Here is a 17,542-nt window from a genome sequence, read left to right as displayed (position 1 = left end):
AAAGAATTTCGTCCCCGAAATTAAGCACAAGTTTTCAAAAACAAGTTTTTCTCCACTTTAAACAATGTTACACTTTAACATTCAACAATTCGACCCATTACCGGTCCCCCCCTTCCATTGAACAAGAGGCATTTCACAATATGTAAACAACATATGTACTTTCAACATGCATTAGCATTATGCATTAACTTTCCAATTTCAACAATATATTCAACATATACCATGTTACAATCAACTTCCATATGAGGCAAGTTCCCAAAACATACTTCCAATAACCCAAACATTTTCAATGTTTCACAACTTAAGACATATATAAAAGCTCTTAAGTTCAACAAAATGCAAAATTTAAATACAAGATCACATATCAACAAACAATTCCGGATATTTCTCTCGGACTCCCAACTCACGTTCCCAAGTGGCTTCTTCCACTCCGTGATGTTTCCACAAGACTTTCACCAAAGGAATGGTCTTGCCACGCAGGATTTGATCCCGCCTATCCAAGACCCGAACCGGTCTCTCCTCATACGAGGCATCCTCATCTACCTCTAAATCAGTCCAATCCAACACATGTGATGAATCTGGCTCATACTTCCGAAGCATACTCACATGAAACACGTCATGCACCCCGGACAACTGCGGCGGTAAGGCTAACCGATAAGCAACCTCGCCAATCCTCTCAAGGATCTCAAAAGGACCAATAAACCGAGGGGATAACTTCCCACTCTTCCTAAACCTCATCAGACCTCGCCTAGGTGATATCTTCAGAAAGACATGATCACCTACCTCAAACGCCAAAGGTCTCCTCCTACGGTCAGCATAAGATTTCTGCCGACTCTGGGCTGTAACAAGCCTCTTACGGATAAGCTCAACTTTCTCCGTCGTCTCCCTAACCAACTCCGGACCCAACAAAGGTGCATCACCCACCTCGGTCCAACAAACTGGAGACCTACACGGTCGGCCATACAAGGCCTCGAACGGTGCCATACCGATGCTAGACTGAAAACTGTTGTTGTAGGCAAACTCTACCAAGGGCAAGTGCCTCTCCCACGTCCCACTGAAGTCCAGGACACAACCCCGAAGCATATCCTCGAGGATCTGGATAGTACGCTCAGACTGCCCGTCAGTCTGAGGATGATAAGCCGTACTAAAGGTCAACTTAGTGCCCAAGGCACTCTGCAAACTCTGCCATAACCTAGCAGTAAAACGAGGATCTCTATCTGAGACGATCGTCACTGGGACCCCGTGCAATCTCACTACGTCCCGAACATACAAATCGGCAAGATGATCCACCGAATCTCTCACGCGCATAGGAATAAAGTGCGCCGACTTAGTCAACCGGTCTACAACCACCCAAATAGCATCACTACCCCGCTGAGTCCTCGGAAGACCTACAACGAAGTCCATAGTGATATGCTCCCACTTCCACTCGGCAATAGGCAAGGGTTGCAACAAACCCGCTGGCCTCTGATGCTCGGCCTTCACTTGCTGGCAAGTAAGGCACTTCGATACGAAAATCGCCACATCTCTCTTCATACCCCGCCACCAAAACTGGCGACCCAAATCCTGATACATCTTAGTACCTCCCGGATGCACCGCAAGGCGCGAATGGTGAAACTCTCGGAGTACCTCCTCTCGGCAAGACTCCGGTACAAACAAACGGTCTCGGTATCTCACACTCAGGTCGGGATTCACCGTCAAACCCTTCTCAACTTTCCCACTGGAGATCTTCTCTCGGAGGGACTCTACATCAAGGTCACCTCTCTGTGCCTCTAACACTCTAATCACAAGTGTAGGTTGTGCAACAACAGAAAACAAGGCCGCAGCCTCAACAGATTCGCCCAGTAGCAAATCAAACTCGCCCAGTGCTCCTAACATTTCCCATTCCCGGATGGCTATACAAGCTACATCACTAATGGTCTTCCTACTAAGGGCATCGGCCACAACATTGGCCTTTCCCGGATGATAATGCAACTCAAAATCATAATCCTCGATGAACTCCATCCATCTCCTCTGCCTCAAATTTAAGTCTCTCTGTGTAAACAGATACTTCAAACTCTTGTGGTCCGAGAACACCTCGAACTTCTCACCATAAAGGTAGTGCCTCCAGATTTTCAAGGCAAAGATCACTGCTGCTAACTCTAGGTCGTGGGTGGGGTAATTCTTCTCGTGTATTTTCAACTGACGTGAGCCATAAGCTACCACATTCCCTTCTTGCATCAACACACAACCCAAACCCTCTCGTGAGGCATCACAATAAACCGAATAACCCAACCCTCTCTCCGGAATAATCAACACCGGAGCGGTGGTCAATCTAACTTTCAGCTCTTGGAACGACTTTTCACAAGTCTCACTCCACACAAACTTGACTCCCTTCCGAGTCAGTCTAGTCAACGGTGACACTAACCTGGAGAAATCTTTCACAAACCGACGGTAATACCCAGCTAATCCCAGAAAACTGCGGATCTCAAACACACTCTTAGGCTGTGCCCAATCTTGCACTGCCTCAACCTTGGATGTATCAACAAACACCCCTTCCCCGGATACCACGTGGCCTAAGAATCTGACTTCCCTCAGCCAGAACTCACACTTTCCAAACTTGGCATACAGCCTATGGGCTCTAAGTAACTCAAGCACCACTCTCAAGTGTTCCTCGTGCTCCTCCTCAGAAGGCGAATAGATAAGGATGTCGTCCACAAAGACGACCACAAATCGGTCTAAGAACTCCCGGAAAATCCGGTTCATCAAGTCCATAAAGACTGCCGGTGCATTGGTAAGCCCAAATGGCATCACCAGAAACTCATAATGGCCATACCGCGTACGGAATGCCGTCTTCGGAATATCCTCTTCCCTGACCCTCAACTGGTGGTAACCCGATCTCAAATCTATCTTAGAGAAACAACGGGAACCCTTCAATTGGTCAAACAAATCATCTATACGGGGCATAGGGTACTTATTCTTAACCGTAGCCCGATTCAACTTCCGGTAGTCAATACACAATCTCAAGGCACCATCTTTCTTTTTAACAAAGAGGGCCGGTGCTGCCCACGGCGAAACACTAGGGCGAACAAAGCCCTTATTGAGCAATTCCTGGAGCTGAACTTTCAACTCAACCAACTCTGCTGGAGCAAAACGATAAGGTGCCATAGAAATCGGCGCCGTGCCGGGCACTAAATCAATAGAGAACTCTATCTCTCGATGAGGTGGCAAACTAACAAGATCTTCGGGAAAGACATCCGAATACTCACAAACCACCCTCGGCAACACAATCTGTGTCTCAACACACTCACTACTCTCAAAGCTAGCAAGTAGACTACTAAGCTCACTTCGCCCTCGCGAATCATACCCCGGTGGTAAAACACTACCAACCCGGTCTCCCAAGAAATGGAACCACTCCCCGCTCAAGGTACATAACGTGACCCTCTGGCGGTAGCAATCAATAACAGCCCGGTATGACGATAACCAGTCCATACCCAAAATAACATCAAAACCCTTCATGGGCATGACAACAAACGGAAAAGCAAGCCTATAATCGGCGACTTCTATATCACATCCTCTAACACCCTGTTTCAGGATCAACTCACCACCCAAAGGCGATACCACACAAATAGGAGATGCTAACTGTGCTAACTCCAATTCCAAAACAGATGCAAATGCAGCAGATACAAAAGAATGAGATGCACCCGTGTCTATCAACACATTAGCAACCGAGTTGCAAAACAGAAAAGTACCTCTCACCACTGATGGAGCTGGTACTAAATCCTGCGCGGTAACAGCATACACGCGCCCCGTAGGCCCCTGGTCTACCTGCTCACCTCTCGGAGCAAAGGACTGTTGCACAGACTGGGATGACGAAGCTCCCGGATTGGCCCTCGAGGCCTGCACAGACTGAGCTGGCTGAAAACCCTGCGTCTGCCTAGAACCAGACGCTCCCGAAGTGGCACTCAACTGTGGGCAAAACCTCTTCAGGTGCCCAGGCTGTCCACACTGGTAACAAGACAAGGGCTGCCCCCTGCCCGAACTCTGACTCTGCGGTCTAGCTGAAGAAGAAGCAGCTCTCTGACCTCCACCCTTCAGCGGGCAAACAGAAACCTTGTGACCCAACTGGCCACACTTGTAACAGGTGAAATCCCCCTGACCACCTCTCCTGGAGCCTGCACTCGGGACTGGGAAGGTCGATCTAGCAACACCACCCTGCGACTGCTGAGGGTTAGGACTCCTCTGCCTCCTGCCATCACCCTGACTATCCTGGTTCCTCTTGGAGCCTCTCTGCCCCTCATCCTCCTCCTGCATCATGAGCTCCATATGAGCTGCAGCATCTACTAGGTGTCTATACTCTCGGATATATGACCCACCAACTCTCAACTTGAGGCCCCGCCTCAACTTCCGCTCAAACTCATAGCAACGGCGTTCCTCAGACGCCACCAGTTCAGGTGCAAACCTGGACAAACTAGTAAAGGTAGCCTCAAACTCGGCCACTGACAAGCCCTGCTGATTAAGCCGGCTAAACTGATCCCTCAGCTTCTCCCTAGCTACTGCAGACAAAAACCTCTCCTGAAAAGCATTCACAAACGCCTCCCAAGTACCACCAACACGAGCCTTCTCATACTTCCACCACTGACCCACATCTCCCTTCAGTTGGAAGGATGCCAAGGTCACTTTCAGTGCTCCGTCCTCGATGCCAAGCATCTCGAACGTCTTACTCATTTGCTCTAGCCACTCATCAGCCTTCAGTGGCTCTTTCGGATCCCCGATAAACTCATCCGGATTAGACCGGAAGAACTCCCTCTTCAAGAAAGAAGGCCCTGCCTCAGCAGCCTGATTCCCAGCTCTAAGAATACCCAACGCTCCTGCTATCTCTCTAGCCAGGGCACCCATAGCCTGCTGACCCACTGGCTCGGCCACATTGGCCTGACCAACTCCTTCCTGCACTGCCGGAATCTCACCCTGTAACGGTACTTCCTGCCTCGCAGGTCTACCACGCCTAGCACCTCTTCCTCATCCTGACATCCTAATAAAGGTAACACAGAACGTTAGCACATTCACAACTGTGCCGAAACTAAACACTCACGTCCTAATGCATGGACAACTGTAATTCACTCCACATAAGCACATAAACACATAAGCATTTACGAATTTCATTTCCGGATAATGATAGTCCCGAGGCGTTACTAGAGTTCCGGTTAGAAATAGCATTGATCAAGTGCTTTTCCAACAAGACTCCCAGAAACCCAAGGATCCAATCAACATCCTAGAAACTAAATCCCATACCCACATAGTCACATAAGCATGTTATCAATTAAACACATAGCATGTGATACTACATCTAAGTCTCTACCAAGCGAGACAAACCCATTGTGATACTAATCACTTCCCACGTACCCAAAGTATTCGAACCCGGTACGCTCTGATACCAAGTTGTAACGCCCTCAAAATAATAACAATAAACCCATCAAATAACACATTCATTAACATATGAAATAACCACATTCTTCTATTCATCAGTATTTCATTACAAAAAGTATTACATGTTAACAATAAAAGCAAAATGCCCTACGGGCTTACAGCTTTCCAAGTTAACACTTGGTTATAACAAAAGAGTACTAACTCATACACATTAAGCCCTTGGCTTGTATTTACATGTAATACATCAAAAAGTAAAATGACATCATTATGTCCGCCTCAAGCCTCCCAAGCTATGTCCTTGGAGGTGGCATGCTTCCTGCACCTGAAAATGATATTCCCATATAGGGTGAGCCACAGCCCAGTAGAAATACACTAAACCAACCATGAACAATGACTAAAATATTAGCAATTGATAGATGGCCAACACTGATACAATCACATAAATCACACATTTATGTCAACCGACTAATGAGTCCAAGTCACTTTTCATTTTCCCTTATTCAATAGACAAGCATGCTAGCTCTATCATCATTTCCACAGATATGTATGAAAAAAAACTATATCCCACGTACAGATAAGCCTACAAGCTATATCCACATTCTCAACAGATATGTATAACAACAATATCCACAGATAAGCATATAAGCTATATCCACGCTTCACAAAGATAAGCATATGAGCTCTATCTTCACTTCTCTAGACAAGCATATGAGCTGTATCTACGGAGTTCATCCCCTATCTTCTCCCAACACTATCCAGTTTAGAGGTACATCCCCCATCTTCCCCTAAACCGCGGAGTACATCCCCTATCTCCTCCTCTACACATAACGTATACAAACACAATGGTTCTATATACGATCACCCAATACATACAATTAATGTATTCTATCAACCGTCGAGTTCCATGACACATTCTATTGATTAGTTTCAGTTTGCCTAATCATCATGCATTGTCTACAACAATCACGACTATCCTCCACCGATAGCCCAAGCAGTTATTTCTAAATAGAAAATAAATGCACAATGGATATTCAATCAACATTTCATTTCCTTATTCTTCTCAATTAATTATCCCAATTAATTAAACAATGTAATTAGGTCAATTCCCATAATTAACATTTCAACCCTTAGGTCCCATTTTCATCAATGATTTAACATTCATTCCATTTCTCTAAGCCAAACATGCATCTAGGTTTATTATGAGTAAACCCCAACTTTTGTAAAATAGCACAAAAGCCCAAACTCTCACAAAATGACCAAACCAACCCCAACATCTCAAAATACCAAAATTTAAAGACAAAATCCATAGAGAGGAGTAGGATATCCCTACCTTAAATTCGGAGCCCCAAAGGAGATGAAGACCAAAACCAAAATGCTCCAAACCTCGAAATTTTCAGATCAAAAGGAAGCTCTTGACGATCAACACAACTTTTGTGAAGACAAAAGGTGAGTAAACGATCCTTACTAGATCAAAACTAAGAGAGAAGGGCTGATTTAGAGTGAGAAGCTCTGAAAATGGCTTTTTGGAAAAGTAAGAGAGAGAAGAGAAAGCAAAAAGTGATTTGAAGAGTCACAAATTCGGGACTTTAACCCAGGTGTACGCTCGAGCGTAAAACACCCCGCTCGAGCGGCCACTCACAGACATACGCTCGAGCGCAGAATGCACTCGCTCAGCACTTTTGCAGAACCAGACCTCCGCTCGAGCTCCCAACCCTACGCTCGAGCGTACAACACTGCACAACAACTACTGGATGGGTGTATTCCCCGCTCGAGCGCCAACATCTCCGCTCGAGCGGACAGGCCCAAAAATCTGGGCAACTAGTTTTGGTTTCTAAAACTCAACCAACCTGAAACAAACCCGCCCAACACATCCCATAACTCAAATATAAAGAAAAAGGAATGTAAACACGATGATAACCAACTACCAACATCCACGGACACATGTCCGGATCACTGTACAACAAGGGTAAACCCGGGATCGCTATAAGCCATGTTCTGCATACCAATTGGGACAACGCCTGCGACGAGAACGAGAAAGAGAAAGATCGAAGGAATGTATTAACCCAAGACAACCTTCTTTGACACCAAATTGGTAAAAAGAAAAAGAATCTTTTACCCAAGACAATTTTGAATTTTTTACTCTTACTATTACCACTTTATTATATAGATTTTAATTTGTTCACAATCTATTTCTGTAGGCCTCCTCCTACAACTCCATGTAGAAATGTTGGTGTGGTCATCCGTGATGAGCACGACCTTAATGTTATCCGTGTTCGTGCGGTAAGTACAAAATCAAGTCAAACATTGTATGTATTTTATTTATATAAGATTATATAAGATTTTTTTTAATCTTTTCAATATTTTATTTATATTTGTTAGGCAAAAGATAAAGAAAAGGTCAACCCAATGTCTAAAGGAAAAGAAAAGATGGCTCCTTCCGGCAAGAGAATGACAAATGCATGTCAAGTGGTATATATTCTTTTTTAAAAATATGATGCAAAACTAATCAAAATTTTGATAGTTAAAATATATGAGTGTGTAAAATGAATTTATTGTTTTATGTTGTTTTTGTATAATGATTGTAATATGTTTTCCTGTAACTTGCTATTATTTGTATGTATTTTTCAAATTTATTTATTCTTATTTATAATGTACCATCCATAAGTTGCTACTTATATAAAGAGAATAGGAAAAAAGAAACGAAGAAATAAAGAAAAAATATATAAAGAAAGGAGAAACTAAATAAGATAGGTTTTTAATTCTTATTTAATATATAAAATAGAAAACAAAAAAAGGGAAAGGGAAAGTGAAGAAATAAGAAGATAGAAAGGGAAGAAATAAGAAAAAAAGAAATAAAGATAACACTATTAAAGGTATAAAACAAATAAAATATAAAACAAAATTAAGAGAAATGGAAAAAATAAGAAGATAGTTTCATTTTAAACACAAAATATTCACATATTTTGTTTCAATGATAAAATATTTTCTTTTTAGGCACAAAATGATAATATAATATCAAAAGCTGCATTGGCCCAACGGGCACGGCGAGAGCGTGAAAAAATTGAATTTCAATGCTTGCAACGAGAGCAAGAGGGATTAGAAGAATGTGTTCAAATAAGACAACGTTCTTTAACACCAATTCGTCGCGATCGCACTCACTTGGAGTGGGAAACAATAACTGAAGATTCTCAGTCGGCACAAAAACGAACAATGGTTACCTATCATCAGACATGTTCGTTTTCTATGCCAAGCCCATCTTCAAATTCACAAAGGAATCGGTAAATTACTGTGTCTACTCCTATAAATCGATTTCTTCAAGCACATCTTCAGATTCTCATATCTTCAATACATACTTTTACTCATACCGTTTTGTTTTACAGAATTTTATTTATACACAAATATTTGTAGGTCTACTCCTATAAATCGATTTCTTCAACAAGATCTATGTACTGATGATGAATTAGAAGATCTACCTACGAGTATATCAATTGGCGCCCGGGCACACAAAGAATCTTGCCGCCATTATCTTGGCAAGATGGATGTATTATGTCCTTATTGTTCAGCCTTACATTGGATGGATGAAAAATTGACAAAATCATCTATAAAGCGTCCCTTATTCGGAACTTGCTGTTTGGAAGGGAAGATTAGGCTGCCTTTACTTATTACACCCCCTCCACCACTTCAGGCATTGTATGATGGGAATAATGATCAATCAAAATCCTTTCGAAGTTATACTCGAGTGTACAATGCAGCCAATGCTTTTACAAGTCTTGGTGCTACATTGGATCCTAGACTACTCAGTGGAAGGGGCCCTACATCATTCACAATTCATGGGGAATTGCGACATCGAATAGGATCACTACAACCACAACCAGGGCAGGATGCGAGTTATGCTCAGCTGTATATCTATGACCCTTATTCAGCTTTAGAAATTCGTAATCGTAGAAATCCTAACTTGAGAAGGGATGTTCTCAAAACTATTCAGGATAGTTTGTTGCAAGTCAATGCATTTGTAGATAAATATCGCCAGGCTCATGCCATTTTACATCAATTAGACTCGGCAGGACACAATCTACCTGCTCATCTTCATTACAGTTCAACAACTGATCGACGTCGGTATAACCTACCAACTACAGATGAGATTGCAATTGTAATACCAGGTGATGGAACAGAGGTAAATGGAATGAGAGATATTATTTTACATTTCCGAGGAAATAATGAGTTGATGCAAATTAATGAATGTCACCCAGCATACTTGCCATTACATTATGTTCTATTATTTCCATATGGTGAGCTTGGATGGGAACCTGAGTTGAAATTGTGGAATGTTCAGTATGATCGACCTTCAATTGATCGACTTACTCAAATGAATTTTTATAGTTATCGTTTGTTTGAACGACCCACAGAGTATTCAACAATTTTGAGAGGTGGGAAACTATTTCAAGAGTTTTTGGTAGATGCTTGGGCTGCAACTGAGCAAAATCGATTGACATACTACAAGCTTAATCAAGGGAAACTTCGGGCTGCGCTTTACCAAGAGTTGTCAGATATGGATCCAGATTATGTGCGACCTGGACAAATTGGTCAAAGGTTTGTTTTGCCATCTTCATTTACTGGTAGTCCTAGACATATGTTTGAAATCTTTCAAGATTCAATGGCTATCACACGATACAACCAACACCCAGATATTTTTCTTACCATGACTGCAAATCCCAATTGGCCAGAAATTACTTCAGCATTATTGCCATATCAAAAACCTATTGATCGTCCTGATTTAATTGCCCGTGTTTTTGAGTTGAAGAGAAAATGTTTGATGAAGGAGATAGAAACAAATAAAGTGTTTGGAAATAAAGTTGCACATGTTTTTACAATTGAATTTCAAAAACGAGGCCTCCCTCATATCCATGCACTTTTATTTCTCAAGGGCCCAGACAAAATTCGGACATGTGCTCAAGTAGACAAATTGGTGTGTGCAGAATTTCCAGACCCAAAAGACGATCCAATGCTTTTTGAAACTATCAAATGTTGTATGGTACATGGACCATGTGGTGCTCGAAATCCGCAAGCACCATGTATGGAAAATGGTAGATACACTAAGAGATACCCTCGAGCTTTCACAGAAACAACAACTATGGATCAAGATGGATACCCTATCTATCGTCGTCGCAATAATGGTCAAGTACATACTGTAAGAGGGCAAGAAGTTGATAACAGGGATGTCGTACCATACAATGCATATCTTTCAAAACTTTTCAACTGTCATATAAATGTGGAAGTTTGTGCCGGAATGAGATGTGTCAAGTATATACATAAGTACATTTATAAGGGTTATGATCGTACAACGATGGTGTTAGGAATGATAAATGAGATTCAACAATATCTTGATGCAAGGTATATTGGACCTCCAGAAGCTGCTTGGCGAATATTTGGTCATCCTTTGCATCCAGAGATGCCAACAGTTGTACGATTGGCACTTCATTTACCTGGAATGCATCGTGTTGTTTTTAACCCAGAAGAGTCATTACAAACGATTCAATCTAGAGCTGGTCAACAAATGTCAACTCTTACTGGCTTCTTTGCATATTGTGCTGCCAGTGAAGATGAATGTCCATTCACTTATCAAGAATTTCCACAACATTTTGTCTGGCTCAAGTCAGAAAAGAGATGGAAATCAAGAGAAAGGGGATATGCAATTGGTAGAATGTACTTTGCTAGCCCTAATTGTGGTGAAAGATTTTATCTACGTTTGTTACTAACCGTTGTCAAAGGACCAAAGTCGTTTCAGTCTTTACGCACAGTCGATAATGTTGTGCATGATACATTTAAATTAGCATGTATTGCAAGGGGGCTTTTAGAAGATGATGAAGAATGGATACAATGCTTGAAAGAGGCTGTAGTCATAAAAATTGGATATCAATTGAGAAGATTGTTTAGTATTATTCTCACCCAGTGCTCTCCACTAAATCCATATGTATTATGGAATCAATTTTCAACGCATATATGTGATGATCTTGCACATAAGATTTGTACATTGTTTGTCATTTCTAAACCAACTGAGGCTCAAATTGAAGATTATGGTCTCCATCTTTTGAATCAAATGCTTCATGAATCAGGCAAAAGTTTAATTGACTTCCCACCCATGCCACAACCTACTGCAAATTGGAGTGCAGTAGTTGGTAATCGATTGATAGTTGAACATCAACAACTGCAGAGTGAGGCAGAACATGCAGATCCACAAATTACTATTGATTGTCTCAATAATGGACAGCAGAATGCTTATAATACAATCACTTCTTCAGTTTTTCAAAATAAAGGAACTGTTTTCTTTCTGAATGGGGGTGCAGGAACAGGGAAAACATTTCTATACAATACGATTGCATTAAAATGTCGTAGCCTTGGGCATATCGTTGTTACTGTGGCTTCGTCTGGAATTACATCACTGTTACTGGTAGGAGGTCGCACTGCACATTCAACATTTTCCATTCCGTTAGATGTCTTGGAAAATTCACTTTGTGGGTTTAGCAAACAATCATTACAAGCTGAGTTATTTAGAGAAACAAAACTCATAATTTGGGATGAAGTTCCTATGCAACATAGACATTGTGTTGAGGCGGTTGATCGTACATTGAGGGACATTTGTGATAGTGAAAAGCCATTTGGGGGTATTACTGTTGTTCTTGGAGGAGACTTTCGACAAATCTTACCAGTTATACCCAAAGGAGTTCGTGAGCAAATTGTGAATGCATCATTAAGACACTCTGTTCTATGGAAGCATATATATATCTTGACTTTGGATTTGAATATGCGCTTGAATCATGAAGGCCATGAAAATGCTAATTTTGCAAATTTCTTGATGGAGGTAACACTACTTTAACCTGTATTATATAGATTTTAAATTAATAAATTGTGTTTACACTTACTCTTTTATTGATTTCACTTTTTTTTAGATTGGGACCAATCCTCAAGAAATCGTTAACCTTCCATCAACAATACACAAATGTCAAGATTTGAATGCATTACTCTCTACAGTTTATCCACAATTGAATATGATAGAGACGTCAACCCCAACATTTTTAACTGAACGCACAATTCTGTCTGCGCGTAACGATGATGTCAGTGACATTAATACTACTGCGCTGAATATCTTTCCAGGGAGGTTATATACTTATCTTGCAGCAGATAAAATGTCTGAAGATAATGAAATTGATCCTACCATTACAAATAGATATCCTAATGAATATTTAAATTCATTGGATCCTCCTGGGTTGCCAACTTTTAAGTTAGAGTTGAAAGTGGGTTGTCCTATAATATTGTTGAGAAACATTGCACCGAAAGATGGACTATGTAATGGTACAAGATTGATGGTTACTAGGTGCGGCACTCGCATAATTGAAGCTCAAATTTTAACTGGAGAAAAGTTTGGCAATTTGGCATTCATACCAAGGATATCTTTGACACCATCTTCTTCAGAAATGCCTTTCCAAATGACAAGACGTCAATTTCCAGTCCGATTGGCATATGCCTTGACCATTAATAAATCTCAAGGACAATCTGTGAAATTTGTTGGGGTTGATTTGCGTATACCAGTGTTTAGCCATGGGCAATTATATGTGGCATTGTCTAGATGTACATCATTTGATCGTATAAGTATTCTCCCTCCTAAAGATAATTTGGATTCTACTACAAATATTGTTTATCCTGAAGTGTTGCTGTAGTACTCTATGCAGATTAAATGACGTTTTATTATAAGGTAACCACGTACATTTATTTATGTTGATTATATAACTTTTTAAAAAATTTCAATTTAATAATAATTTGAAATTTGGACTTCTGTAGGATTGGACCGAAAAATCTATGGAGCTTAAAAGGAGAAATACGACTACCTTGCTTCGATGGGGATGTAATAAGGTAATTTCAATCTGAAAGTATTTTGACATGTATATTTCCAACACATGTACTAATCTATATTTTTTTTGTTCCACAAATTACCAGATTGTTGTGCATATTCCTCATTGGGGATACATAAAAGTTGATACAAAGACTTTTTGGAAAGTAATGAGGAGGAAGTTTGGGCAAACGCATATTTGAAGACATGTTATTGACACATCTTTTGTAAAGCATACATATTTTTGGTGTATGACAATATAATTTTTTGTGTATGACATGTTAGTGACACATCTTTTGTAAAGCATACATCTTTTGTAAAGCTTTAACCCACTTTTTGTAAAGTTTTAACCTACTCTTTTGGTGTATGACAGTATAACTTTATTTCTATTTTTGTTCAGTGTTTACACTTTTTTTTACTGCCTTTTATATTTTGATATGCAATATAACTTTAAATCTTAAATGTTTGTTTCTTAATTTGCATTAAGATTAGGAAGAGTTGTCATTTTATTTGAGTTTTGTAGAGCGTGTAATACAAGCAAAATATTTCAATATATTTTTTCAGTATCTTTATCAAAAAATGACATAAATTATAACTGCATTTTAATTTTAAAATTATTTACACCGTGCCTTTAGGCACGGGCATACGCTAGTCTATATAATAAGGGAGAAGAGGTTTTGAAAATGTATAAAATGTATGTGAGATATATTTTGATCCAACGGTTTAAATTGTCCCATCTAAATTTCAATGGTCAGGATATCTTCATTTCCTACCCAAATGCCCTTTGAGCATCAACGGCATCAAAATCTAATGGTAAGAAAATCTCTCTCTCTCTCTCCTCTCCATCACAGGTACTCATCTCCTCTCTCTCTCTCTCTGATTTCAATTTTTGAAAACTCTCTCTCTCTCTACCTGCATCGGAGCCCATCTCGTGCGACGACCACCGACCATCGCGACACCGACGACCACCGACCACCTCTCCTTTGTGTGTCATCCTCTCTCGACGACATCACCGACCACCTCATCTCCTCTCACCCTCCTCTTTCGTCTCTCTCCCCTTGCAAGGTAAACTAGAACTTCCAACTTGAATTCATGATATTTTTTGCTTGAATCTGAATTTTTTGTGGGTTTGGTTGTAAAGTTGCATTTCATAATATTTTTTTGCTTGAATCTGAATTTTTTGTGGGTTTGTAAAGTTGAATCTGGATATTTTTGACATGTGGGTGTTTGAATAGATTTTGATTTTGAAATGAGTTGAATAGATAAACGTTGGATATGTAAACCCAAAATCTGTTTCATAGATTTTGAAACATTCTTAACTGTTGAATAGATTTTGAATCTGTTTCATAGATATGTAAACCCAAAATCTATGAACCCAAAATCTATGTAAACCCAAAATCTAATTTAACCGTTGGATACACTCTCTATATAAACCCAGATTTTGAATATATAAACCCAGTTGAATATATAAACCCAGATTTTGAATATATAAACCCAGTTTATACACTCTGTTTTCATAGATTTTGAAATAGATTTTGAATCTGGATTTTTCATTTTTAAAAAATTTTGGGTTTGAAATGGGTTTCACTTGATAGATGTTTGAAATGGGTTTCAAATGGGTTTCACTTGATAGATATATATTAAAAATCTGGATATTCCAGTGTATAAAATTGATATTCTCCATGTTCTCATAGTCCAGTGTATAAAGTTGTGGGTCTGAAATAGATGTAAAGTCCAGTGTATAAAATTGATGAAGGGTTGAAGATGTTCTTAGTAAAATGTTTAAGACCCTAAAATGTGGTAAAAAATGATTGAAATCTATCACATTCTTAACCTAACTCCCTGAAAGAAGTTCATGAAATGTACTTTGGTTTTGATGATCTCAATGTGCAATATGAGATGATAGTATGGTCTAATTTGATGCTAACTTTAGCTTATTTTGGGAACCGATTTTTTCTTTTTTAAATTTATTATGAAAAAATAATAAAAAAAATATATATAATATGATTTAAATCTATATAATAAGGGAGGAAGGTTTTTGAAAATGTATAAAATGTGTGTGAGATACATTTTAATTTAATGGCTGAGATTAATCCCAAGTTTATATCAATGGTTCAGATCAACAGATCTCCCGCCCAAACAACTCTTGCCCTCTCTCCCACGTCTAGCTAAACACATCTGCTCTACACATTCTCTCTCATCCTTCTCCTCATCCCAAAAGCTGCCTTACCTCTCCCTCTATACCTGGCTTACTACCTCCTCCATCGTTAGCGCGATCAGATCCGATCCTCCACCCCTCTCCACGTCGTCACTCTCTCCAAACTCGCTGCCATCACCTCCCTCATTGCTTCCTTCATCTACCTCCTCGGTTTTTTCGGCATTGGTTTCGTCCAATCCTTCATCACCCGTGCTTCTCACGACCGCTTCATCCTCAAAGAAGATCGCTGCCTCCCCCTCCTGTGCCCAAACTGATGGATCTGCCGCATGTGAATCGTCAAATTGGTGTGATTTGGGTTTGATATTTTTTCCCCTTCTCTCTCTGTTCTTCTCTGTTCTTCTCCTTCATTTCATTAATACATACATTCATGAATACATTGATATATTTTTAGTTTCATCATCTGGGTTTAAAATTGGGTTCATTGGGGCTTACAATCTGTGTAATTTTGTTTCCTGTTTTTTTTATTGGGACTGCTAATCAGTTTTCAAAAAAAAAACCGATCTTCTTTTCTTTCTCTCTCTCTTGGTGTGTATTTATAAATTCAAAAATGAAGGATTTCTAAATAGTCCTAATGGAGTGTGGGTTCCATTGTAATAGAGATGTTTGTGGTTTTTTTTTTTTTTTTTTTTTACTTTCATGTCATTAGAGCTCATTAATTTAGAGAATGTATCGTTATTCTTATAAATTTATGTGTGTTTTTAACTGCACAACCCACTACTTTTTATGAAATTCTGACTAATTTTATTGCACTTAAGTTGTTTTGTTTTAATTGGTTGTTTTTTTCATTTCTTTCCTTTTGCCTAAACAAAAAATAAAAAATAATTTTTTTAGGAATTGCTTGGTCTTATGAACTAGGTCAGTTATGGTTAGCAAATTTAGGGTTTGTGCTTCTCTGTGTTGTTTTCTTGAATTATTGATTGATCTAAGTTTGATATTTTTTAGCTAATGAGATCACCTGATGTATTTTTAAACAATCTCAAATGAGTGGTATCTGATGCTAGATTTAGTAGATGCCTTGACACTACCAAGTAAAATTAGTTTAGGGAGGAGATTAGGTATTCATACACATTGCTAACTGAGATATTAGTATAGTTTTTTTTTTTTTTTTTGAAGTTTTAAAAAGAAGGTGAAATGGGGATGTGAAATGGAGTAATGGCAACATAAGAGAGTTCAAATCAAAATGAATGCATCAGTCATGGGGACTCTGTAAATTTCACTTTAATTTGGGACAAGACAAGAAGGTTGGACAACAAGGTTTGCTTATGTGTTAGTAAATATATATCATCATACTAGCTAGAAGCACTATTATTCTGATCACGGGTGGAACTACTTGGCACGGGATTCTCTATCCCTACATCCCTTTTTGTGTCGAGAGATTCTCACACACACATACCACGACTGACAATGCATTGGCACAAAGGGACATAGGGATTTGGGTATAGAGTATCCCTGGACGAAGTACTTCAAATATAGAGTATCCGTTAATTCATTGGGGCTTACAATCTGTGTCATTTCATGAATACATTGATATTTTTTTATTTCCTGTTTTTATTAGAATTTTGTGTCCAATACTGTTTTTATTATAATTTGGGGTTTGCAAACGCGTGTGTATTATGAAAACTCAACATGATATGTATACGCGTGTGTATTATGATTTATATGTAAAATGGTATAGTAATTTGTCTTAATTTTATAGCCTTTAGTTTGAGTCTATATTTTGAGACAATTTAGAGATTTATTGCTTAGATGAGCTACTGGAATATGTGCTTGAGTTTATGTATAAGCTGGGTTTCTACTCATTAGTTTATCACCGCATTGTGCTTATGGAAATTTTCAATTATGTTTGTGTCTCATTAGCACATGTCTAATGTATATGAAGTTTTATAGGACTACAGTTTTTTGAATATTTGTCACACAATTTTGATTTTTAAAAATGCCTTTAGAATTGCTAACTGAATGAATAAACATGTCACATTTAGTTAATAACTGCTAATCAGTTTTCAAAACCAACTCATGTTTCTCATTCAGCAAACAAC

General features: G+C 39.3%; 1 long non-coding RNA gene across 1 annotated transcript; it reads left to right on the top strand.

The window, feature by feature from the left end:
* The first annotated feature begins 7,510 nt into the window (after positions 1–7,510).
* On the top strand, positions 7,511–8,669 carry LOC145814633 (uncharacterized). The gene is made up of 3 exons (XR_014357998.1): positions 7,511–7,683; positions 7,783–7,872; positions 8,398–8,669. It is a non-coding gene; the product is annotated as an uncharacterized LOC145814633 (long non-coding RNA).
* The last annotated feature ends 8,873 nt before the right edge of the window (positions 8,670–17,542 follow it).

This window comes from Camellia sinensis, unplaced genomic scaffold (assembly GCF_055761805.1).
Source record: "Camellia sinensis isolate YWXY unplaced genomic scaffold, ASM5576180v1 Unanchor12, whole genome shotgun sequence".
NCBI classification, from domain to species: Eukaryota; Viridiplantae; Streptophyta; class Magnoliopsida; order Ericales; family Theaceae; genus Camellia; species Camellia sinensis.
Note: the sequence above shows the minus strand (reverse complement) of the source record. Positions and strands in the feature narration are given on the sequence as shown.